The 25920-nt window shown below is 43.2% G+C and overlaps 1 long non-coding RNA gene across 3 annotated transcripts; it reads right to left on the bottom strand.

Annotated features, from left to right (window-relative positions):
- Nucleotides 1–1378: 1378 nt before the first annotated feature.
- On the bottom strand, nucleotides 1379–25798 carry LOC311100312. 3 transcript variants are annotated; one of them, XR_014609824.1, is made up of 5 exons: nucleotides 25741–25798; nucleotides 8316–8425; nucleotides 3641–3728; nucleotides 1716–1783; nucleotides 1379–1649 (listed from the first exon to the last, which is right to left on the bottom strand). It is a non-coding gene; the product is annotated as an uncharacterized lncRNA (long non-coding RNA). The 3 variants fall into 3 exon arrangements; XR_014609823.1 differs by having other exon boundaries at nucleotides 1379–1783; XR_014609825.1 differs by lacking the exon at nucleotides 8316–8425 and having other exon boundaries at nucleotides 1379–1783; nucleotides 25741–25791.
- Nucleotides 25799–25920: the final 122 nt, after the last annotated feature.

The following is a 25920-nucleotide window of genomic DNA, read 5'->3' as shown; positions in this document are numbered from 1 at the left end:
GCAGGAATGTCCACCAGAGCTGTTGCCAATGAATTTAATGTTCATTTCTCTACCATAAGCCGCCGCCAACATCATTTTAGAGAATTTGGCAGTACGTCCAACTGCCCTCACAACCGCAGACCACGTGTGACCACGCCAGCCCAGGACCTCCACATCCGGCTTCTTCACCTGCATGATTGTCTGAGACCAGCCACCTGGAGAGCTGATGAAACTGTGGGTTTGCACAACCAAAACATTTCTGCACAAACTATCAGAAACCGTCTCAGGGAAGATCATCTGCATGCTCGTCGTCCTCACCAGGGTTTTGACATGACTGCAGTTCGGCGTCGAAACCGACTTTAGTGGGCAAATGCTCACCTTTGATGGCCACTGGCACGCTGGAGAAGTGTGCTCTTCACGGATTAATCTGTGAATTCAACAGTACCAGGGAGATGGCATCGTGTGGGCGAGCGGTTTGCTGATGTCAACGTTGTGAACAGAGTGCCCCATGGTGGCGGTGGGGTTATCGTATGGGCAGGCATAACCTATGGACAACGAACACAATTGCATTTTATTGATGGCAATTTGAATGCACAGAGATACCGTGACGAGATCCTGAGGCCCATTGTCGTGCCATTCATCCGCCGCCATCACCTCATGTTTCAGCATAATGGAAGCTGAAAATGTCCCAGTTCTTCCATGGCCTGCATACTCACCAGATGTGTCACCCATTCAGCATGTTTGGGATGCTGTGGATAGACGTGCGTGTTCCAGTTCCCGCCAATATCCAGCAACTTCGCACAGCCATTAAAGAGGAGTGGGACAACATTCCACAGGCCACAATCAACAGCCTGATCAACTCTATGCGAAGGAGATGTGTCGCACTACATGAGGCAAATGGTGGTCACACCAGATGCTGACTGGTTTTCTGATCCACGCCCCTACTTTAAAAAAAAAAAGTATCTGTGAGCAACAGATGCATATCTATATTCACAGTCATGTGAAATCCATAGATTAGGGCCTTATGAATTTATTTCAATTGACAGATTTTCTTGTATGAACTGTAACTCTGTAAACTCTTTGTGGTCCTCTGTAGCTCAGCTGGTAGAGCACGGCGCTTGTAACGCCAAGGTAGTGGGTTCGATCCCCGGGACCACCCATACACAAAAAAATAATAATATGCACGCATGACTGTAAGTCGCTTTGGATAAAAGCGTCTGCTAAATGGCATATTATAAATTGTTACATGTTGCCGACACATAAGCTTTAATGAAAAAACTAGGGTAGTGTGCGTTTTTTTTCTTCAACTTATCTAATTGTTACCATGCACCTACAACATGATAGCTCAGATGTGCAAATGTTTCAAATAAAACACACCAAACAGTAGATGTACCCATATCAAATATTTGTTTATATTACAAGCAAGAAACACTTTTCAATGAGAACAGAAATCCACTTTGGGTTTAAAAAAAGGACTTCACCAAAAACATAAAATGAGTCAATTAAAAGCTATAAATAAAATACATACAAAATACATAAAACTACTTCCTAATCATGGCCTCTAAACTGGCCATAAGGCGTGCCTCCCTGGCAGTCACCACCTTCTCCCGCTCCTTCTCCAGCATCCACATCTGGATCCTTCTGGGAAGGACAGGAGCCCACAGCTGCACCTATGGAGGATGACTGGTGTGGTGATGGATAGCAGCCCCCCCAGCACTTCATCCATCACCACATACCACTTCCAGGATGCGGCTGTGGCCTCCCCTCCCTCCGTGCTGACTCCGGTGGGTGGAGCTTTCAACTCCTGAAAAAAATGGAAAAGGATAGCTTTCAGCACCAAACATGCTACATGTAAAGCCCTGTAAAATATATTATGCCAATTACATTACTCTGGAATACTTGCACCTTTCTAACATGTACAGTGGGGGAAAAAAGTATTTAGTCAGCCACCAATTGTGCATGTTCTCCCACTTAAAAAGATGAGAGAGGCCTGTAATTTTCATCATAGGTACACGTCAACTATGACAGACAAAATTAGAAAAAAAATCCAGAAAATCACATTGTAGGATTTTTAATGAATTTATTTGCAAATTATGGTGGAAAATAAGTATTTGGTCAATAACAAAAGTTTCTCAATACTTTGTTATATACCCTTTGTTGGCAATGACACAGGTCAAACGTTTTCTGTAAGTCTTCACAAGGTTTTCACACACTGTTGCTGGTATTTTGGCCCATTCCTCTATGCAGATCTCCTCTAGAGCAGTGATGTTTTGGGGCTGTCGCTGGGCAACACAGACTTTCAACTCCCTCCAAAGATTTTCTATGGGGTTGAGATCTGGAGACTGGCTAGGCCACTCCAGGACCTTGAAATGCTTCTTACGAAGCCACTCCTTCGTTGCCCGGGCGGTGTGTTTGGGATCATTGTCATGCTGAAAGACCCAGCCACGTTTCATCTTCAATGCCCTTGCTGATGGAAGGAGGTTTTCACTCAAACTCTCACGATACATGGCCCCATTCATTCTTTCCTTTACACGGATCAGTCGTCCTGGTCCCTTTGCAGAAAAACAGCCCCAAAGCATGATGTTTCCACCCCCATGCTTCACAGTAGGTATGGTGTTCTTTGGATGCAACTCATCATTCTTTGTCCTCCAAACACGACGAGTTGAGTTTTTACCAAAAAGTTATATTTTGGTTTCATCTGACCATATGACATTCTCCCAATCCTCTTCTGGATCATCCAAATGCACTCTAGCAAACTTCAGACGGGCCTGGTCATGTACTGGCTTAAGCAGGGGGACACGTCTGGCACTGCAGGATTTGAGTCCCTGGCGGCGTAGTGTGTTACTGATGGTAGGCTTTGTTACTTTGGTCCCAGCTCTCTACAGGTCATTCACTAGGTCCCCCCGTGTGGTTCTGGGATTTTTGCTCACCGTTCTTGTGATCATTTTGACCCCACGGGGTGAGATCTTGCGTGGAGCCCCAGATCGAGGGAGATTATCAGTGGTCTTGTATGTCTTCCATTTCCTAATAATTGCTCCCACAGTTGATTTCTTCAAACCAAGCTGCTTACCTATTGCAGATTCAGTCTTCCCAGCCTGGTGCAGGTCTACAATTCTGTTTCTGGTGTCCTTTGACAGCTCTTTGGTCTTGGCCATAGTGGAGTTTGGAGTGTGACTGTTTGAGGTTGTGGACAGGTGTCTTTTATACTGATAACAAGTTCAAACAGGTGCCATTAATACAGGTAACGAGTGGAGGACAGAGGAGCCTCTTAAAGAAGAAGTTACAGGTCTGTGAGAGCCAGAAATCTTGCTTGTTTTTAGGTGACCAAATACTTATTTTCCACCATAATTTGCAAATAAATTCATTAAAAATCCTACAATGTGATTTTCTGGAGAAAAAAAATCTCAATTTGTCTGTCATAGTTGACGTGTACCTATGATGAAAATTACAGGCCTCTCTCATCTTTTTAAGTGGGAGAATTTGCACAATTGGAGGCTGACTAAATACTTTTTTTCCCCACTGTATATCTTCACACTTACATGAATGTGCCGGTGAAGCATAGGAAATAGATGGAAAGGGTTGTTGCTTACAGAGAACAGGGGTACTTTATTAGCCAAGTACAGCACAGCAATAAATGTCAAGACAACATACAGTAGTGTACCATGTATTTTTGCTTATGGTTCTCCCACTTATGTTTCACCCACACAGGTGACAGCTGCCCCTCCAGCTCACACTCCTTCACGTAGATCCTGAAAAGACATAAGATGTAACATCAACCAAAACATGAGCAAAGTAAAGTTGCGTGAACTTAATGTAGACAGCGAAAGTGCCAACGTGAAACACTAATGGGTGCAGCTTACTATAAAACATTCTATTTTCGCATACTGAGAATGCCTCATGCGCGATTGCGTCGTTTCCTGCTATTCATTGATTTTTGGTAGCACATCCCCATATCTAATTGATCAGCTGTTTTCAAAGCCGAAATTAGTATGATATCAGGGCATGTAAAGTATACTTTTTTTTTTTTTGAATACTCAAAGGGCCTACTATTTAGGACGCAATAATGGGTATTCAGAACCGGCCAATAACTTTTGATAAATAGACCAATGTCAAAACACAGTTTTGAAGTGTCCAAATCAATAATTAATATGCAGAAACAGTTTGCGATATATTGAAAACCTAAACATAAAATGTACTACCTACACATACCTGTACATGTGCCACAATAGTAATCATATTACTTGTATTTCTTTTAACAAGCACCTTATAAACTGCATATGCACCAAAAAACCCTGTGGCAATAAATCACTCATATCGATTAGGGGGGAAATCAGGTTCTATGCACTGTTGAAGCTAACACAACCAAAAAAACACACGGAAACTGGTAATATTGTTGACATCACTGGTTAGAGGACAACCTGCTGAAGACAGTCAGCTACATTTTGGAGTGATGCTTTTGATTTGGGGGTCACCAAAAAGGAAAGAGAAACGCAACAGTTATTTGGCAATCACTCATATCGATATCACGGTCAGGTTGCACGTCCTGTTCAAAGTTACACCCTTGAAAAACCACACAGAATCTGGGAATAATATGTACAGCATATCACTATATAATATAACAATATATTCCTATCTGTGTGCTCCAGTGACCCAGTCACATGGATTGGGAGGGCATTATGGCGGCTGTTCTCCTGAAGTAGTCCTGATACAGTCGTAACAGGACAGGACAGGTGTAACACAGTTTCTCTGGACCCCCCGCAAGGACGGAGACTACCGATCGCTGACCATGGTGCTTAAATTGCGACATGTCTATGCTGCTGAATGCCTATCGAATCGATGATAGGCTTTCTGTGGTGCCAGGGCCTAGCTTTGCTTTAGCTTATGGATACATTTTTATTGGTAGGCCTATTTGGTCTATTTGGTCATGTTAAGGCTAACATTTCACGAAGCTATACACAGTGTCGCAATGCTGCCATTGTTCAGTAATTAAAGTTGGACCTTTAAACATTACAGATTGTAAAATAAATGTTTGATGCAACAGCATACTAATCAGCTACCAATTGATTTATTTTTGAATATACAATTGTCCTGTTTAGGCTATCTGAACCTGCATGACATGAGCCGTCCTCGCGCTCTCTCCTTGCTTGGATAGAAAGTTGTGCATAAAACCAGTCTATTAATGCCAAATAATACAATCATGTCCACCCTCAAAACACTATCTTACTAGGGATTATTTCACGATGCAGAGTGTACTATATATAGCTACAGTGCATTCGGAAAGTATTCAGACCCTTTGACTTTTTCAAAATTTTGTTACGTTACAACCTTATTCTAAAATGGATTAAATTGTTTTTTTTCCCTCATCAATCTACACACAATATCCCATAATGACAAAGCAAAAACAGTTTTTTAGACATTTTTGCAAATGTATTACAAATAAAAAAATGAAATCACATTTACAAAAGTATTCAGACCCTTTACTCAGTACTTTGTTGAAACACCTTTGGCAGCGATTACAGCCTCGAGTCTTCTTGGGTATGACGCACACCTGTATTTGGGGAGTTTCTCCCATTAATCTCTGCAGATGTTCTCAAGCTCTGTCAGGTTGGATGGGGAGCATGGCTGCACAGCTATTTTCAGGTTTCTCCAGAGATGTTCGATCGGGTTCAAGTCCGGGCTCTGGCTGGGCCACTCAAGGACATTCAGAAACTTGTCCCGAAGCCACTCCTGCGTTGTCTTGGCTGTGTGCTTAGGGTCGTTGTCCTTTTGGAAGGTGAACCGTCGCCCCAGTCTGAGGTCCTGAGCACTCTGGAGCAGGTTTTCATCAAGGATCACTCTGTACTTTGCTCTGTTCATCTTTCCCTCGATCCTGACTAGTCTCCCAGTCCCTGCCGCTGAAAAACATCCCCACAGCATGATGCTGCCACCACCATGCTTCACCGTAGGGATGGTGCCAGGTTTCCTCCAGACATGACGCTTGGCATTCAGGCCAAAGAGTTCAATCTTGGTTTCATCAGACCAGAGAATCTTGTTTCTCATGGTCTGAGAGTCCTTTAGGTGCCTTTTGGCAAACTCCAAGCGGGCTGTCATGTGCCTTTTTACTGAGGAGTGGCTTCTGTCTGGCCACTCTACCATAAAGGCCTGATTGGTGGAGTGCTACAGAGATGGTTGTCCTTCTGGAAGGTTATCCCATCTCCACAGAGGAACTCTGGAGCTCTGTCAAAGTGACCATCAGGTTCTTGGTCACCTCCCTGACATATGCCCTTCTTCCCCGATTGCTCAGTTTCGCCGGGCGGCCAGCTCTAGGAAGAGTCTTGGTGGTTCCAAACTTCTTCCATTTAAGAAGGATGGAGGCCACTGTGTTCTTGGGGACATTCAATGCGGCAGACATTTTTAGTACCCTTCCCTAGATCTTCCCTAGATCCCTAGATAGGTGGGTGAGATATTGTCAATATAATTTCATAATGGAACTGTATTTAATTTGTATGTGAACTGTATGTCCAATTACAAAAAACCTTGTTCAGCAATCAGCTCACTTGTTAGCTGGCAGTGAACTATGTGGCCATTGAGGACAGCAGTGTCGATCAGATGGAAAAATATATTCTTATACCACTTGGTGGTTTTCCGAGCGCATGCCACAAAACTGTTTATCATGTCCGCCTTATCCACTGCCCCCATTTTGCGATTATAGTCAAGCACACTGTCTGGTTTGATCTTTCTCTCTCCCGTCAGGTGGTCCACCTTCCCTGTGGCTCTCTCTTCTCCTGTAGCTCCAAGGCTTAGCGATTGGTCTCCTCCACTATGTCTCCCACCAGCTCCTCTGTCAGAAACAGCTTGAAGCACTCTGAATCAGAGGGAGATGGCAAGGGGCTTTGCACTCCAGACTGGGACTCATCAAAGCCAACAGCAGGGCCAGGAGGGGTGAAATGGCTGGAGGCCTTCCAGCTACCACAGACCTCCTGTACTTCACCCCACTGTTGGTGTGCCTCCATCACCACCAGCATCTTCAGAGGGACCTAGGACTTGGTCGGTGGGCAAGGGGTCCTCAGCTTCAGGGTTCTCAATGGCCATAAGGTTGGGGGGCAGCTCCTCACTGTCACTGTCAGAATCGGATTCCTCATTGTCATACTAGAATCATTGTCAGAATGTACAAAAATCTCCAGAATTGTCTCCTTTTGAAAGACATTGCTAATGCTACAGCTTAGCCCACTAGCTAAGCTACATACATAAACAACAACACTGAATGGCTCCAAGTGATTGTCAGGGGTGACATGATTGGCTGCCGGTGTGGTGATACTGATGATTTGTCTCCACAGATGGATTGTTTACATGGCAGGTTAGGATAATTAACGTGGCAGGTTGGGAGAACTAACACAGCAGGTTAGGTGAATTAAAGTAGGCGGTTAAGAGAATAAGGTTAAGGTTAGGAAAAGGGTTAGGGTTAGGCTTTGCTACAATGCTACAGTTGTCAACAACTGTTATCCCCGAATCGACCACTAGATAGAGCTGTTGTAGACCTAGCTACTCCATCTAGCCACAACAGTAAAAACTTAAACAAACCATCTGTGGCGACAATTGATCAGTATCAATGATCAGTATCATAACACCGGCACGGGCTACTTGTATCAATAAATCACTATCAGAGAATGGTTTATATGGTAATAATTTATTTATTTACTGTTCATTTTTAATGTTTTCAAGTACTGGTAACAAATCATCCATTCCGATTCTTGCATATATTGTCATGGACACAAATTATGTGTGTAAAATACTTTTTTGAAGGTTGTACTGATTATGATGAGCTAATGCTAAGCTATTTGCCGGTTATGCGTGGAGTCATGTTTGTTGACATCATTCAATGCATTCTGGGTTTCAGGTAAACGTCTGTCAGACCAAATATGTCAAAGCAAAACGAGGTGAAGGGATGGTTCACTCGTCTTTCGAGTAAACTTCCGGAAGTGAATGATAGGAAGTGAATGATGGTAGACGACACACCCCCCTCGCCTACATTTTCCGGTTTGGATGGGAATTGTGTTATGCTGTTGCTACTTCTGTGAATGTCTGAACATTGCATCCAAAAATAAACTGTTCACATTGAGGACATAAAGTTGTAATGACTGTGTTTGTGCAAAACGTTTCTGTGAAAAAACTGTGTGGCCAGCTCAAACACTGACTGTTGTGTCAATCGTAACTAGGACTTCTAAAGAAATGTTCAAATCACACCCTTTTGAGTGTTCACTGCAGGGACCACTGTAGAATGATCACACCCGTGTGCTCGTACGTGTCAAAGGGTTAACAGAAAAAAAAAGTTGCACACCCTCAATACCCCTGCCTACCCTGTTTGTTATTATGGACGATGTGATGGGTGCAGATGGTCGTCAGCGGTGGTCCCTCGCAGTCCAAACCCAACGTGGTGGTAGAGTGTTGGTCTGTGATTCACTGCAAACTGTCAATGCATAAATCATTAATCAAAATTGAGTCGATATTGCAAGAAAATATGATAATTTCACATTACGCCTAAACGTTTTAAAACCTTAGCTGTCACCTTGAGGTTTTAAAACGTTAGCTAGGCTACAAGTTAGCTTTTACCCCCTATCAAGCCTAGCTAGGTAGCTAGCCCTACTGGCTACAGGCCAAATTAGCTAAAGTTCTTGATTTTAGTTACTAAGACAAATACAACATATCTGAAATTAGCTACTCACTTTAGCATTAACCTCTGAAGTATTTTCTGAACAGCTTCTCACTTCTTTATTTCAACAGTTGTCAGCTTGACCACACCATTTACACATTTTGTGGCGACTCCGCAGCAGAAAATACGTTATTCTTGTTGCTAGGCAACACAACAGCTTGTGTTTTGCGTGCGCTTTTATCCAGAGAGAATACAAACATAGTGTCTGAAAAAATTATATGGATTTAATTAACCCTAGAGCACCTGTGCATCAATCTAATTAACATAATACAAAAACCCCCATTGACCTCCTGAGTGGCGCAGCAGTCAAAGGCACTGCATTGCAGTGCTAGAGGCATCACTACAGACCCGGGTTCAATCCCGGGCTGTATCACAACCGGACGTGATCGGGAGTCCCATAGGGCGGCGCACAATTGGCTCATCGTGCTCTAGCGACTCCTTGTGGTGGGCCGGGCACCTGCAGGCTGACCTCGGTCATCAGGTGAAGGGTGTTTCCTCCGACACATTGGTGTGGCTGGCTTCTGGGTTAAGCGGGCGGGTGTTAAGAAGCGCGGTTTGGCGGTTCATGTTTCGGAGGACGCATGACTCGACCTTCGCCTCCCGAGTCCATTGGGGAGTTGCAGCGATGAGACAAGATCGAAAAAGGGGGTAAAAACAACAACAACAAAAAAAAAACATCAAAATCAGTCTGTTGAAGATAGAGGTACAGTATCTATTTTTTTGTATGGGCTGCGTCTCAATCTACCGCATCCGCCTATGTTGGCTTTCTGCATCTGCGGTGGAAAGTGGCAAGGAAAATTGGTCTTCTCATGAAAACGTCTGTAGTGTCCGAACTAATATGACAACTCTATGGAAATATGAGACTCTCGGTTTTGTTCTTCAACCCTCACAAGTGTCATGGGACTCGTCTGGTACCACCGATGTGTCAACTTCCATCTGTAGCGTCCGAACCGTTTAGGCTACAAACTAATATGACCCCACTATGGAAAGGGGAGACTTTCACGAACACGATGGTGTTCTCCGTTTTGAAACCAAGTACTGGTTTAAAAAATGAATGGAAGTATGGAAGTAGTTTGTGCCCCCCAATAAAGGGGTTAAATATGTGCCCCAAAAATTATAAAAATTCCTGAACTTTCTTATATCTCCTAGATATAGGACAGACCTCAAAACTTTATTCTTTATTCTTTATTTTTGGACTGTCTCTTTTGAAATGTATGAATGTGTTATTCAATGCGTTTCTATGGGCTATAGCAGTAAAGGCCTAATTAAATATTTTATCAAATAAAGGATTAGACTTTTAGAGGTTAATATTTGTGAAATTATTGTGCATGTGCTGAATTGTCCTTATTTTCAGCATATTAAAAAGCATATCAATATCCGCATATGGACCTCAGCCAAGAGATAAATATCTGGACTCAATATAACTTCCTATCTTGAATGTGCTGAGAAAACACAGATTTGGTATGTATACAGTCAGTATTTGTCAACATGAAGAGAGAAAATAGGATGTCACATATCTCAGGATATCGTATGAGTTTATATCCGGCCATAGGAAATGTCCATGTGTGATATTCGGAGTAATCCCAATATCATATATGTCTAAATGACACATCTGGATTCAGAATTTGTTAGTATATGGTGCATATCCACAAAACTCCAAATATGCAAGGATATCCCCTGAAATGGACCCTTTTCACCCAGCGATCACATAAAAAGCATTTCCAAGACAGAATACTTCCACCTAATTAACGTTTCTAGATCAAACACTGTATTTCACAACAGGATGCTGAAAAACTGGTCCATGCATTTGTCTCAACACGGTTTGACTACTGTAATGCCCTCCTGTCTAGTTGCTCTAGTTCTTAATATAAAACCCTGCAACTTGTACAGAACACTGCTGCCCACATTTTAACCCACACTAGAAAGTATGAGCACATCACTCCAGTTTTATCATCACTGCACTGGCTGCCCCGTAAAGTATCAGTCCGATTTTAAGATTTTACTTTTAACTTTTAAACACTGCACGGCCTTGCTCCCTCTTATCTGACAGACATGCTCATTCCATACCACCTGGGGAGAGTGCTCCGCTCCCAATGTACTGGCCTATTAACAATACCTAGGTGTAGAACCAAGGCTGGGAGCGGAGCATTCTCTATCAGAGCCACACAGCTGTGGAATGACTTGCCCTGTCATGTAAGAAGGGCAGACCAGGCACATGCACAGACAGGAGTCAAACTGTGCCCTGCACATGCCCCTTCGCCCTCCCACTCGCCAAGTGCCCTATTGGGTGGTGGTATAATTATTTATTTTTGTGTAGAAAGTTTAGTCATTGTTGTTCTGAACCAGTGATTTTTTATTGTTCTGAACCCATTATCCGCAAGTCGTCGTGACGTCGTCAAGTCGTCATGACGTCGTCAAGTTCGCCACCCCCCCCAACTCCATATCTTCTTCAGTCGGCAGCAGCCACACAGACCACTGCGCACACCACGTCATTTCAACATGAAAATTGGGTAATATTTGGTAGATACGTTGATCAATGAGATTCCAACCTATTTTCACCCACTCAAAAAGACAAAATTCCCAATATGTTATCATTATGCTTTCAACCATCTAAAAGCACAACCATGGTGCCCTCAAAGCACCATAGTGCCCTCAAAGATCATCACTAAGCTAAGGATCCTGGGACTAAACACCTCCCTCTGCAACTGGATCCTGGACTTCCTGACAGGCCGCCCCCAGGTGGTAAGGGTAGGTAACAACACATCTGCCACACTGATCCTCAACACGGGGGCCCCTCAGGGGTGCGTGCTCAGTCCCCTCCTGTACTCCCTGTTCACCCATGACTGCATGGCCAGGCACGACTCCAACACCATCATTAAGTTTGCCGACGACACAACAGTGGTAGGCCTGATCACCGACAACGATGAGACAGCCTATAGGGAGGAGGTCAGAGACCTGGCCGTGTGGTGCCAGGACAACAACCTCTCCCTCAATGTGACCAAGACAAAGGAGATGATTGTGGACTACAGGAAAAAGAAGAGGACCGAGCACGCCCCCATTCTCATCGACGGGGCTGTAGTGGAACAGGTTGAGAGCTTCATGTTCCTTGGTGTCCACATCACCAACGAACTATCATGGTCCAAACACACCAAGACAGTCGTGAAGAGGGCACGACAAAGCCTATTACCCCTCAGGAGACTGAAAAGATTTGGCATGGGTCCTCAGATCCTCAAAAAATTCTACAGCTGCACCATCGAGAGCATCCTGACTGGTTGCATCACCGCCTGGTATGGCAACTGCTTGGCCTCCGACCGCAAGGCACTACAGAGGGTAGTGCGTACAGGCCCAGTACATCACTGGGGCCAAGCTTCCTGCCATCCAGGACCTCTATACCAGGCGGTGTCAGAGGAAGGCCCTCAAAATTGTCAAAGACTCCAGCCACCCTAGTCATAGACTGTTCTCTCTGCTACCGCACGGCAAGCGGTACCGGAGTGCCAAGTCTAGGTCCAAAAGACTTCTCAACAGCTTCTACCCCCAAGCCATAAGACTCCTGAACAGCTAATCATGGCTACCTGGACTATTTGCACTGCCCCCCCACCCCATCCTTTTACGCTGCTGCTACTCTGTTAATTATTTATGCATAGTCACTTTAACTCTACCCACATGTACATATTACCTCAACTACCTCAACTAGCCGGTGCCCCCGCACATTGACTCTGCACCGGTACCCCCCTGTATATATAGCCTCCCTACTGTTATTTTATTTTACTTCTGCTCTTTTTTTCTCAACACTTTTTTTGTTGTTGTTTTATTTTTACTTTTTTGTAAAAAATAAATGCACTGTTGGTTAAGGGCTGTAAGTAAGCATTTCACTGTAATGTCTGCAACTGTTGTATTCGGCGCATGTGGCCAATAACATTTGATTTGATTTGATTTGATTTGGTGCTTGCCTACAGAGCTGTGAGAGGAACGGCACCTCCTTACCTTCAGGCTCTGATCAGACCCTACACCCAAACGAGGGCGCTACGTTCATCCACCTCTGGCCTGCTAGCCCCCCTACCTCTACGGAAGCACAGTTCCCGCTCAGCCCAGTCAAAGCTATTCGCTGCTCTGGCACCCCAATGGTGGAACAAGCTCCCCCACGATGCCAGGACAGCGGAGTCACTGACCACCTTCCGGAGACACTTGAAACCCTACCTCTTTAAGGAATAAAAAAAAAAATTGGGGGTGGTTGTCTCACTGGCTATCCTAAGTTGAATGCACCAATTTGTAAGTCGCTCTGGATAAGAGTGTCTGCTAAATGACTTAAATAACCAAATTCCAATCGAAAATCAATTGATTTCTGATTTTTGGTTTAGTTGTGTTATCACTGCGCTAAATGTGTTATCACTGCGCTTTCAACCATTTAAAAGCACACTAAAGTTCAAATGGGAATACAATGTCATATATTTTGTTTATTTATACAACAACTTAATGTGTTATCACTGTGCTTGATCTAATAACACAACCAAATGACCTGGATTGCAGTTGGTTGAGATTACATTCAAGTACATGGTGCAAGTGACCAATGCCGTTTGAGATTCTGTGCAGATTATTCTAGCAATTGTGAAGATTTCCACAGACATACGACCCTAAACATGCACGGTTTCTCTGATTACATAAGAAGACATTTAGTGTTACAGTAACTTCAAAATGTGGCCATGGATGTGTTACTCATTTTAAGGTTGAATAAATACTGTTACATTAGTTTGTAAGATAGTCTTAACATTAGGCTATTTACTGTTTTACAAAAGTAATATTGAATTGTGTTTGTTGACAATGCAACCAAATATCACATTTAAAAGGAGATGTATCGACTGCTTGGATAGTTCAGTCTTAGCCACTGGCTTAATCCTATTCTTTAACTTTTATTTTTGGTTGAGATGGAGACGTGAATCCAACATATCATTTGTTAACTTGTTGACAAGTTAATGGGCTATTTAGTAAGTAATATTGAATTGTGTTTAGTTGTCAACACAACCAAATATCAACTTTTGAAGGAGTTGTATCTTCTGCTTGGATAGCTCCATCTGTGCCACTGAGTCTTGCAAATTAATAATTGATATGTTGGATTCACCTCTCCATTTCAACCAAAAATCAGAGTTAAAGAATAGGACTAAATCAAATCAAATTTAAATGCACTTTAAATACAGTTTGATTTGATTTAATCCTATTCTTTAACTTTTATTTTTGGTTGAGATGGAGATCCCAACATATTTATTATTAACTTGTAGATTCCATTTTAAAATCAACCAAAGCATGAAACCCTAGGCCTAGATGTAGTCTATTTTTAGTTGAATCCTGAGCTGAATTTAAACAATGCACTCTTACAAAAAAAGGTGCTATCTAGAACCTAAAAGGGTTCTTCGGCTGTCCCCATAGGAGACCCATGGGGCGGCACACAATTGGCCCATCGTCGTCCAGGGTAGGGGAGGGAATGGCCAGCAGGGATGTAGCTCAGCTGGTAGAGCATGGCGTTTGCAACGCCAGGGTTGTGGGTTCGATTCCCACGGGGGGCCAGTATGAAAAATAAAAAAATAATGTATGTACTCACTAACTGTAAGTCGTTCTGGATAAGAGCGTCTGCTAAATGACGTAAATGTAAAATGAGAACCCTTTGAAGAACCCTTTTAGTTCTGGGTAGAACCCTTTTAGTTCCAGGTTTGGAACCCAAATGAGTTCTACCTGGAACCAAAAAGGGTTCTCCTATGGGGACAGCCGAAGGACCCTTTTGGAACAATTTTTTCTAAGAGTGTAGCTGTTGATTACTTCTCAAATGCTATATAGGCCTAAATAGCATCATTGATGATATATGATTGATAAAGTATGGTTACATTTAATTAGCTCTGTTGAACCTACACTTTTGAATGACTTTGACAGCAACAGTGAATCTATTAAGTGGAGATTTCTCAACAATCATTCTCACGATAGCACATTGGTAGTAGTCAGTGACAAATACCAAAGCTAAGCAGGGCTTGGTTAAAACCCTGGATGGGTGACCGAAGGGATAGCTGTAGAGCAAAGGTGCTGCCTAGTCTATTGTATTCTTAGATATTATGTTGAAGATCTGACGTTGTTTCAAAGATACAAATTCAACATATTTTATACAAGATTTGCCTATATTAAAAATGTGTTACCTTGACAAGGTTTCCGTCCAACATTTTAATGCGAGTAAAGAAAAAAATATAATGACAGGCCTGAAGGAAATCAAACATTTTTCTGTAAACATTCTTAATTTACATTTTAGTCATTTAGCGGACGCTCTTATCCAGAGCGATTTACAGTTAGTGAGTGCATACATTTTTCATACTGGCCCCAGTGGGAATCGAACCCACAACCCTGGCATTGCAAGCACCATGCTCTACCAACTGAGCTACAGGAGGCCCTGTTGACAAAATGAAATACGCCAGACAAGGGATCTTAAAAGATAAATCACAATCAATCCCACAAAATTTGAGCTAGCTAACTAGCAGATTTACATCAATCATCAACATTAATCACATTTTATTTGTCACATGCGCCGAATACAACAGGTGTAGACCTTACAGTGAAATGCTTACTTACAAGCCCTTAACCAACAATGCAGTTTTAGGAAAGAATACCCCCCCAAAAAAATTTAAAAATATATACTATATAAAATAATAGTCTGCTAAATGGCATATTATTATTATTATTATTATTATTATTATTATTATAAAACAAAATAAAAGTAACAAATAATTAAAGAGCAGCAGTAAAAATAATATTTTCAGTCTCCTTAGGGGGAATAGGTTTTGTCATGCCCTCTTCACGACTGTCTTGGTGTGCTTGGACCATGTTAGTTTGTTGGGGATGTGGACACCAAGGAACTTGAAGCTCTCAACCTGCTCCACTACAGCCCCGTCAATGAGAATGGGGGCGTGCTCGGTCCTCTTCTTTTTCCTGTAGTCCACAATCATCTCCTTGTCTTGATCACGTTGAGGGAGAGGTTGTTGTCCTGGCACCACACGGCCAAGTCTCTGACCTCCTCCCTATATGCTGTCTCGTCGTTGTCGGTGATCAGGCCTACCACTGTTGTATCATCGGCAAACTTAATGATGGTGTTGGAGTCGTCCCTGGCCATGCAGTCATGAGTGAGCAGGGAGGAGAGGAGGGGACTGAGCACGCACCCCTGAGGGGCCCCGTGATGAGGATCAGCGTGGCGGATGTGTTGTCACCTACTCTTACCACCTGGGAGCAGCCCATCTGGAAGTCCAGGATCCAGTTGCAGAGGGTTGTGTTTAGTCCCAGGGTCCTTAGTTTAGTGATGAGCTTTGAGGGCACTATGGTGTTGAACGCTGAGCTGTAGTCATTAATAGCATTCTAACATAGGTGTTCCTTTTGTCCAGGTGTGAAAGGGCAGTGTGGAGCGCAATAGAGATTGCATCATCTGTGGATCTGTTGGGGTGGTATGCAAATTGGAGTGGGTCTAGGGTTTCTGGGAGAATGGTGTTGATGTGAGCCATGACCAGCCATTCAAAGCACTTCATGACTACAGACGGGAGTGCTATGGGTCGGTAGAAATTTAGGCAGGTTACCTTAGTGTTATTGTGCACAGGGACTATGGTGGTCTGCTTGAAACATGTTGGTATTACAGACTCAGACAGGGAGAGGTTGAAAATGTCAGTGAAGACACTTGCCAGTTGGTCAGCGCATGCTCGGAGTACTCATCCTGGTAATCCGTCTGGCCCTGCGGCCTTGTGAATGTTGACCTGTTTAAAGGTCTTACTCACATCGGCTACGGCGAGCGTGATCACACAGTCATCAGGAACAGCTGATGCTCTCATGCATGTTTCAGTGTTACTTGCCTCGAAGCGAGCATAGAAGTAATTTAGCTTGTCTGGTAGGCTCGTGTCACTGGGCAGCTCACGGCTGTGCTTCCCTTTGTAGTCTGTAATAATTTGCAAGCCCTGCCACATCCGACGAGCGTTGGAGCCAGTGTAGTAAGATTCGATCTTAGTCCTGTATTGACTCTTTGCCTGTTTGATGGTTCGTCGGAGGGCATAGCGGGATTTCTTATAAGCTTCCGGGTTAGAGTCCCGCTCCTTGAAAGCGGCAGCTCTACCCTTTAGCTCAGTGCGGATGTTGCCTGTAATCCATGGCTTCTGGTTGGGGTATGTACGTACAGTCACTGTGGGGACAACATCATCGATGCACTTATTGATGAAGCCAGTGACTGATGTGGTGTACTTCAATGCCATCGGAAGAATCCCAGAACATAATCCAGTCTGTGCTAGCAAAACAGTCCTGTAGTTTAGCATCTGCTTCATCTGACCACTTTTTTATTGACCGAGTCACTGGTGCTTCCTGCTTTAGTTTTTGACTGTAGCAGGAATCAGGAGGATATACAGTGGGGGGGAAAATTATTTAGTCAGCCACCAATTGTGCAAGTTCTCCCACTTAAAAAGATGAGAGAGGCCTGTAATTTTCATCATAGGTACACGTCAACTATGACAGACAAAATGAGAAAAAACAATCCAGAAAATCACATTGTAGGATTTTTAATGAATTTATTTGCAAATTATGGTGGAAAATAAGTATTTGGTCAATAACAAAAGTTTCTCAATACTTTGTTGTATACCCTTTGTTGGCAATGACACAGATCGAACGTTTTCTGTAAGTCTTCACAAGGTTTTCACACACTGTTGCTGGTATTTTGGCCCATTCCTCCATGCAGATCTCCTCTAGAGCAGTGATGTTTTGGTGCTGTCGCTGGGCAACACGGACTTTCAACTCCCTCCAAAGATTTTCTATGGGGTTGAGATCTGGAGACTGGCTAGGCCACTCCAGGACCTTGAAATGCTTCTTACGAAGCCACTCCTTCATTGCCCGGGTGGTGTGTTTGGGATCATTGTCATGCTGAAAGACCCAGCCACGTTTCATCTTCAATGCCATTGCTGATGGAAGGAGGTTTTCACTCAAAATCTCACGATACATGGCCCCATTCATTCTTTCCTTTACACGGATCAGTCGTCCTGGTCCCTTTGCAGAAAAACAGCCCCAAAGCATGATGTTTCCACCCCCATGCTTCACAGTAGGTATGGTGTTCTTTGGATGCAACTCAGCATTCTTTGTCCTCCAAACACGACGAGTTGAGTTTTTACCAAAAAGTTCTATTTTGGTTTCATCTGACCATATGACATTCTCCCAATCCTCTTCTGGATCATCCAAATGCACTCTAGCAAACTTCAGACGGGCCTGGACATGTACTGGCTTAAGCAGGGGGACACGTCTGGCACTGCAGGATTTGAGTCCCTGGCGGCGTAGTGTGTTACTGATGGTAGGTTTTGTTACTTTGGTCCCAGCTCTCTGCAGGTCATTCACTAGGTCTCCCCGTGTGGTTCTGGGATTTTTGCTCACCGTTCTTGTGATCATTTTGACCCCACGGGGTGAGATCTTGCGTGGAGCCCCAGATCAAGGGAGATTATCGGTGGTCTTGTATGTCTTCCAATTCCTAATAATTGATCCCACAGTTGATTTCTTCAAACCAAGCTGCTTACCTATTGTAGATTCAGTCTTCCCAGCCTGGTGCAGGTCTACAATTTTGTTTCTGGTGTCCTTTGACAGCTCTTTGGTCTTGGCCATAGTGGAGTTTGGAGTGTGACTGTTTGAGGTTGTGGACAGGTGTCTTTTAAACTGATAACAAGTTCAAACAGGTGCCATTAATACAGCTAACGAGTGGAGGACAGAGGAGCATCTTAAAGAAGAAGTTACATGTCTGTGAGAGCCAGAAATCTTGCTTGTTTGTAGGTGACCAAATACTTATTTTCCACCATAATTTGCAAATAAATTCATTAAAAATCCTACAATGTGATTTTCTGGATTATTTATCTCAAATTGTCGGTCATAGTTGACGTGTACCTATGATGAAAATTACAGGCCTCTCTCATCTTTCTAAGTGGGAGAACTTGCACAATTGGTGGCTGACTAAATACTTTTTTTCCCCACTGTAATTATGGTCAGATTTGCCAAATGGAGGGCGAGAGAGAGCTTTGTGTGCGTCTCTGTGTGTAGAGTAAAGGTGGTCTAGTTTTTTTCCCCTCTGGTTGCACATTTAACATGCTGGTAGAAATGACAGATTTAAGTTTCCCATCAGCTGAAAGGTTTGTGCACGGCATGAAAACTCACGTTTTCAGGTGGGCCTGTAATCAATGATTTTACTATTATTTTAGACACTTTAATTTTTACTTTTTTGATTTATTTTATGTTCCTTTATTTAATTTCCTTAATTATTTTTGCTTGTTTTCTTTTATCTCAATTATTTTCTATTTTACTGTAAAGTGCGATTTTCAATTTGATTTCATGTTTATCAGTTGAATGTGCCCTCAAAATGCTTCAAACAGAGGATAGCCCTATTTGGTAAAAGACCAAGTCCATAATATGGCAAGAACAGCTCAAATAAGCAAAGAGTCCATCATTACTTTAAGACATGAAGGTCAGTCAATACGGAACATTTCAAGAACTTTGAAAGTTTCTTAAAATGCAGTCGCAAAAACCATCAAGCGCTATGATGAAACTGGCTCTCATGAGGAACGCCACAGGAATGGAAGACCCAGAGTTAGCTCTGCTGCAGAGGATAAGTTCATTAGAGGTACCAGCCTCAGAAATTGCAGCCCAAATAAATGCTTCACAGAGTTCAAGTAACAGACACATCTCAACATCAACTGTTCAGAGGAGACTGTGTGAGTCAGGCCTTCATGGTCGAATTGCTGCAACGAAACCACTACTAAAGGACACCAATAATAAGAAGAGACTTGCTTGGGCCAAGAAACACGAGCAATGGACATTAGACCGGTGGAAATGTGTCCTTTGGTCTGGAGTCCAAATTGGAGATTTTTGGTTCCAACCGCTGTGTCTTTGTGAGACGCGTTGTGGGTGAACGGATGATATCCTCATGTGTATTTCCCATCATAAAGCATGGAGGAGGAGGTGTTATGGTGTGGGGGGTGCTTTGCTGGTGACATTGTCTGTGATTTATTTAGAATTCAAGGCACACTTAACCAGCATCGCTACCAAAGCATTCTGTAGCGATACGCCATCCCATCTGGTTTGGGCTTAGTGGGACTATCACTTGTTTTTCAACAGGACAATGACACAACACACCTCCAGGCTGTGTAAGGGCTATTTTACCAAGAAGGAGAGTGTTGGAGTGCTGCATCAGATGACCTGGCCTCCACAATCCCCCGACCTCCACCCAATTAAGATGGTTTGGGATGAGTCGGACCGCAGAGTGAAGGAAAAGCAGCCAACAAGTGCTCAGCATATGTGGGAACTCCTTCAAGACTGTTGTAAAAGCATTCCAGGTGAAGCTGGTTGAGAGAATGCCAAGAGTGGTTACTTTGAAGAATCTCAAATATAAAATATATTTTGATTTGTTTAACGCTTTTTTGCTTACTACATGATTCCATATGTGTTATTTCATAGTTTTGATGTCTTCACTATTATTCTACAATGTAGAAAATAGTACAAATAAAGAATAACCCTTGAATGAGTAGGTGTGTCCTAACTTTTGACTGGTACTGTAGCTGTTTCCTTACAACACCTGATAGTCTGTTTGCTAGCTGTTTGCTAGCTTAGCAGGCACAGCCGAATTTCACTTTGCTATTTAGCTAGCAGTGTGATACAACTGTAGTACAGTAGGGTGTTAGGTGACGCGACAAACAATGGACGCTATGCGACAATTCTACAAAAAACATGGTAAACAAATCTGCATTCACTAAATGTCAATAATGGGGTCATCAAAATACATAATAAATCATTTGAAAACAATGTGACAGTTGTTACCCAGTTGTTACCCATGATATTTATGCGAAATGAGCCCAAATGTAAAGCAAGTGCCGTGCTAAGAACATTTAAATCTGCGGGACAGCCCTTTTTGTGAAACCCGCAAAATCGGTGTGTTCATATTTGCTCTTTGCGATGGGTGTTCCTCAACCTATCAGAGTAAGATCGATGTGACATTGTATTGCCAAGAATACAGACACAGATACAATACGATACACAACTAATCTTCTCCTTTCCCCCTTCTGATAACCAGGTGGCGAATCGCATCTCTGCATGTCTGGCAGACATATCAGTATGGATGACGGATCACCACCTCAAGCTGAACCCTGGCAAGACGGAGCTGCTCTTCCTCCCGGGGAAGGACTGCCCGTTCCATGATCTCGCCATCACGGTTGACAACTCCGTTGTGTCCTCCTCCCAGAGTGCGAAGAGCCTTGGCGTGACCCTGGACAACACCCTGTCGTTCTCCGCTAACATCAAGGCGGTGACCCGATCCTGCAGGTTCATGCTCTACAACATTCGGAGAGTACGACCCTGCCTTACACAGGAAGCGGCACAGGTCCTAATCCAGGCACTTGTCATCTCCCGTCTGGATTACTGCAACTCGCTGTTGGCTGGGCTCCCTGCCTGTGCCATTAAACCCCTACAACTCATCCAGAATGCCACAGCCCGTCTGGTGTTCAACCTTCCCAAGTTCTCTCACGTCACCCCCCTCCTCCGCACACTCCACTGGCTTCCAGTTGAAGCTCGCATCTGTTACAAGACCATGGTGCTTGCCTATGGAGCTGTGAGGGGAACGGCACCTCCGTACCTTCAGGCTCTGATCAGTCCCTACACCCAAACGAGGGCATTGCGTTCATCCACCTCTGGCCTGCTGGCTCCCCTTCCTCTGCGGAAGCATAGTTCCCGCTCAGCCCAGTCAAAACTGTTCGCTGCTCTGGCACCCCAATGGTGGAACAAGCTCCCTCACGACGCCAGGACAGCGGAGTCACTCACCACCTTCCGGAGACATTTGAAACCCCACCTCTTTAAGGAATACCTGGGATAGGATAAAGTAATCCTTCTACCCCCCCCCCCCCCCCCCCCAAAAAAATAAAAAAAATAAAATAAAAGATAATAATAAAAATAAAAAAAAAATAAAAAAAAAATTGTAAAGTGGTTATCCCACTGGCTATAGGGTGAATGCACCAATTTGTAAGTCGCTCTGGATAAGAGCGTCTGCTAAATGACGTAAATGTAAATGATGTAAATGTAAGAAGTATGGGAAAGTTCTGAAGTTGTTTCACGGTCATCAGGCATCTTTTGACTGAAATAAAAGGTAAACCATTTTTCCTTCGCTTCTGTCATTCAGAAATGAAAAAAACAGCAGGTTACAAAGTAGAGCTTCCCAGTTACGTTTTGATGTATGGGTTGTCAGGGATTGGTCCAAATTCATGTGACGTCACCCCCATTTTCATGAGAAGTGCTAGCTTGATAGCTGTGTGAGAGTGCCATTTGCAGAGGCAACGAGCCAGGCGAGAGGCAGCGCTGCGTGGCATTAGCTGTATTGTGCCAGCTGCGAATTCTGTGATTGATGGTTTTATTCTTTCAAGTAAAAACTACCAGAATTCTGTGGCTACAGACCTACAATCGATACAAACATACATAAATATAATCTATGTTTCTGTGCAGCTGGCTAACAGGCAAATTATTTGCTGGAAATGATGCAGTTTATCCTCCCATAACCAGAGTAACTCATCAACACCAAAAATAACATTACAATTTAACCCATCTCAGGTGTAGGCCTACCTTAGAAGTAAGCTATGTTATTAAACTAGTAGCCTTCTGTGTTACAGCTCAGACTTAGTGAGAAGTGTGTGTCTGTGTTAGGCTGTGTGTGATGTGATGTGTGTGTGTTTGTGTGTGTTTTGGTGAGGGTGTGTTGGTGAGGGTGCTGTGTGAGTGTGTGGGGATGCTGAGGTGTGTGTGTGTGTGTGTGTGTGTGTGTGTGTGTTGTGTGAGGATGCTGTGCGTGTGGGCTGTGTGGTGTCTGTGTGTATGCAGGCAGCACAGTCACAGGGATGGGTGTATTATTTGGCACTCTAGGCCTGATCAGTTGGGCTACCAAATACAACATGACTGTAATATATACTAGTGGTGTGCCGATATGGGCATACACGTATTCGTAATCGTATCCGTAAATTGACAGTTGATAGTCGGATCGGATGATACTCGTGATCAGAAAAAACGGAAGTGTTTTAATATGGCTAAATAGATGTTGGTAAAATACCTCCCTGCACATTCTCACTGCATAAAAGCTGCAAATTAGGAGCAGCGCGCAGAGGGGTGTGTGTGTCTGTGTCCTCAACTTGCAGCGGGCAGCCAAGTTTGCTGTCACTCAGTCAGAATGCGTATCAGCGTTTCATCCTTTTTCCCTACCCTTGCCATCCTTGTTAGATATTATGCACATTGATAGTTTGATAGCAAACATCCTCTCCATGTGATTTATCATAGTAGCAGGCAGCAGCAATCTAAATAATCAGACAGATAACATGTGAGGAAAAGTGATTGGGTGAAATTATGAAGCAAGTGGAGAAATACATTTTTTGCATTTTAGTCATTTAGCAGACGCTCTTATCCAGAGCGACTTACAGTTAGTGAGTGCATACATTTTTTTTTTTCATACTGGCCCCCCGTGGGAAACGAACCCACAACCCTGGCGTTGCAAACGCCATGCTCTACCAACTGAGCTACACTCTATCCAATCAGAACAGCAGGATCAATGTACTGCCCGCCCTTTTCTTTACAGACAGGAAACTAGCCAGTTTAGTTATTTAGACCACGTAGAACCTTCCACATGATTGACTCAAAGACAGTACAGTATGGTTTAGAAACTCTGTGACTGACTGACCTGAGAAAGAGGCATGCTGGCACCCGAAAATAAAATAAAACAAGATCACGGTTAATTACAAAAAAGACTTGGATCATAATCATATCCAGAATATTGCCCATATCCGTTACGATACAATTTTTTTCCAACTACTCGGCACACCCCTAATATATACAGCCTAACAGTTACTAATCGATAAATAGTAACTCTGCTTTTTGTTCATTATTATGTCATCCCAATTATATGTGCTCTGTTACCACCCCTGGTGTGTGTGTGTGTGTGTGTGTGTGTGTGTGTGTGTGTGTGTGTGTGTGTGTGTGTGTGTGTGTGTGTGTGTTTGTGTGTGTGCATGTGTGGCATGGGCGGCACCTTACTCATCAATATATGTTAACAATATGACCACCTTACTTTAAATGAATGGGCTTAACATGCTGTATCAATCAGGCCTTTATGGTAGAGTTGCCAGACGGAAGCCACTCCTCAGTAAAAGGCACATGACAGCCCACTTGGAGTTTGCCAAAAGGCACCTAAAGGACTCTCAGACCATGAGAAACAAAATTCTCTGGTCTGTTGAAACCAAGATTGAACTCTTTGGCCTGAATGCCAAGCGTCACATCTGGAGGAAACCTGGCACCATCCTTACGGTGAAGCATGGTGGTGGCAGCATCATGCTGTGGGGATGTTTTTCAGCGGCAGGGACTGGGAGACTAGTCAGGATCAAGGGAAAGATGAACGGAGCAAAGTACAGAGAGATCCTTGATGAAAACCTGCTCCAGAGTGCTCAGGACCTCAGACTGAGGTGAAGGTTCACCTTCCAACAGGACAACGACCCTAAGCACACAGCCAAGACAACACAGAAGTGGCATCGGGACAAGTCTCTGAATGTCCTTGTGGCCCAGCCAGAGCCCGGACTTGAAGCCGATCAAACATCTCTGGAGAGAGCTGAAAATGGTTGTTCAGCGACGCTCCCCATCCAATCTGACAGAGCTTGAGAGGATCTGCAGAGAAGAATGGGAGACTCCCCAAATACAGGTGTGCCAAGCTTGTAGCGTCATACCCAAGAAGACTCAAGGCTGTAATCGCTGCCAAAGGTGCTTCAACCAAATGTGATGGAAAATGTTATTGTGTGAAGAGACAGCCTTGAAAATGTTCATCTTGTCTTTCATGTCATAAATAATCCTTGGTTCCTGCCTGTGCTTGGTAAAGACATGACCCCCTCCTTAGGACCACCTGGCAGAATGCCCAGAATATGTTCTATAAGTTAAGATAGGAGACAGTGCCAGACACATGCAGGAACTAACCCTATGAACCATGCAAATATAACTTGTCTGTGTAAGCAGTATATAAGATAACTAATGGGACTGCCCCGGCAGAGCTCCTGATTGACATGTGTACATGGTGCATTGAGTTGGTTGGAACCTCTCCAGCGTGCTGATAATAAAGGATGATTCATTTAATATTGACTTCAGGTATCCCTGGTGGTAATTTCCACGACATGGTGTTGAATGTCCATGACACAAGTACTGAGTAAGGGGTCTGAATACTTATGTAAATGTGATATTTCCGGGGGGGTTTTATATAAATGTGCAAAAAACAGTTTTTGCTTTGTCATTATGGGTATTGTGTGTAGATTGATGAGGGGAAAAAACAATTTAATCAATTTTAGAATAAGGCTGTAACGTAACAAAATGTGGTAAAAGTCAAGGGGTCTAAATACTTTACTAATTCACTGTACATATAACTAGAAATAAGGTGACTAGTCTGGATAAGAGCGTCTGCTAAATGACTCAAATGTAAATGTAAATGTAGTCAACAGGACAGATAATAAACAGTAGCAGCAGCGTATGTGATGAGTCAAAAAAGGTTAGTGCAAAAAGGATCATTGCAGATAGTCCGTGTAGCTATTTGGTTAATTTACTTAAATTATGTATTCCGTACTCCTAAATTTGCATATTAAGTGCCTAGTTTGCATAATATAGCATTTTAGTTTCATACATTTTACTTTTATGTGAATAATCTCTGTGTTCTACATCAGCCCTGGAAATGTCATAACAATATTACCACCCTATCTTGAGATATTGGACAAATCGTATTGAATTTAAGAATCCAGACAGAAGATTTGGTGCCATTATTGACTAAGGATTAACATTGACCTGTCCGCAACCTTTTTGACATTTTACGATAACTTGAAAATAAGATATCTCAGCAATGGTAAGTCCCTGTCCTGATGAAATAAAGTGTTCTGGGTTCCTGAGAAGCTTCTCTATAACATGGAATACAAAGTATAACACTAGAACCAAAGTTTAATTTTGTCCCCTAACACCCTGAGTACGACATAAAATATAAAATGTATACAACTTACCTTTTGTTCTCCAAGGGCTAAGTTTGAAGCATTTTGAGGGCACATTCATCTAATAAACTTTTACTGACAGCAGCCTGTGAAAAACACCCTCCTCACCACGCCCAATGGGTGGAGCTTATGGGTTCTGAGGTCTGTTTACTTCTAATTAAACCAACATTTAAAAAACAACATTGGTCATAT

Source organism: Coregonus lavaretus (genome assembly GCF_964263955.1).
Source record: "Coregonus lavaretus genome assembly, chromosome: 24".
NCBI classification, from domain to species: Eukaryota; Metazoa; Chordata; class Actinopteri; order Salmoniformes; family Salmonidae; genus Coregonus; species Coregonus lavaretus.
Note: the sequence above shows the minus strand (reverse complement) of the source record. Positions and strands in the feature narration are given on the sequence as shown.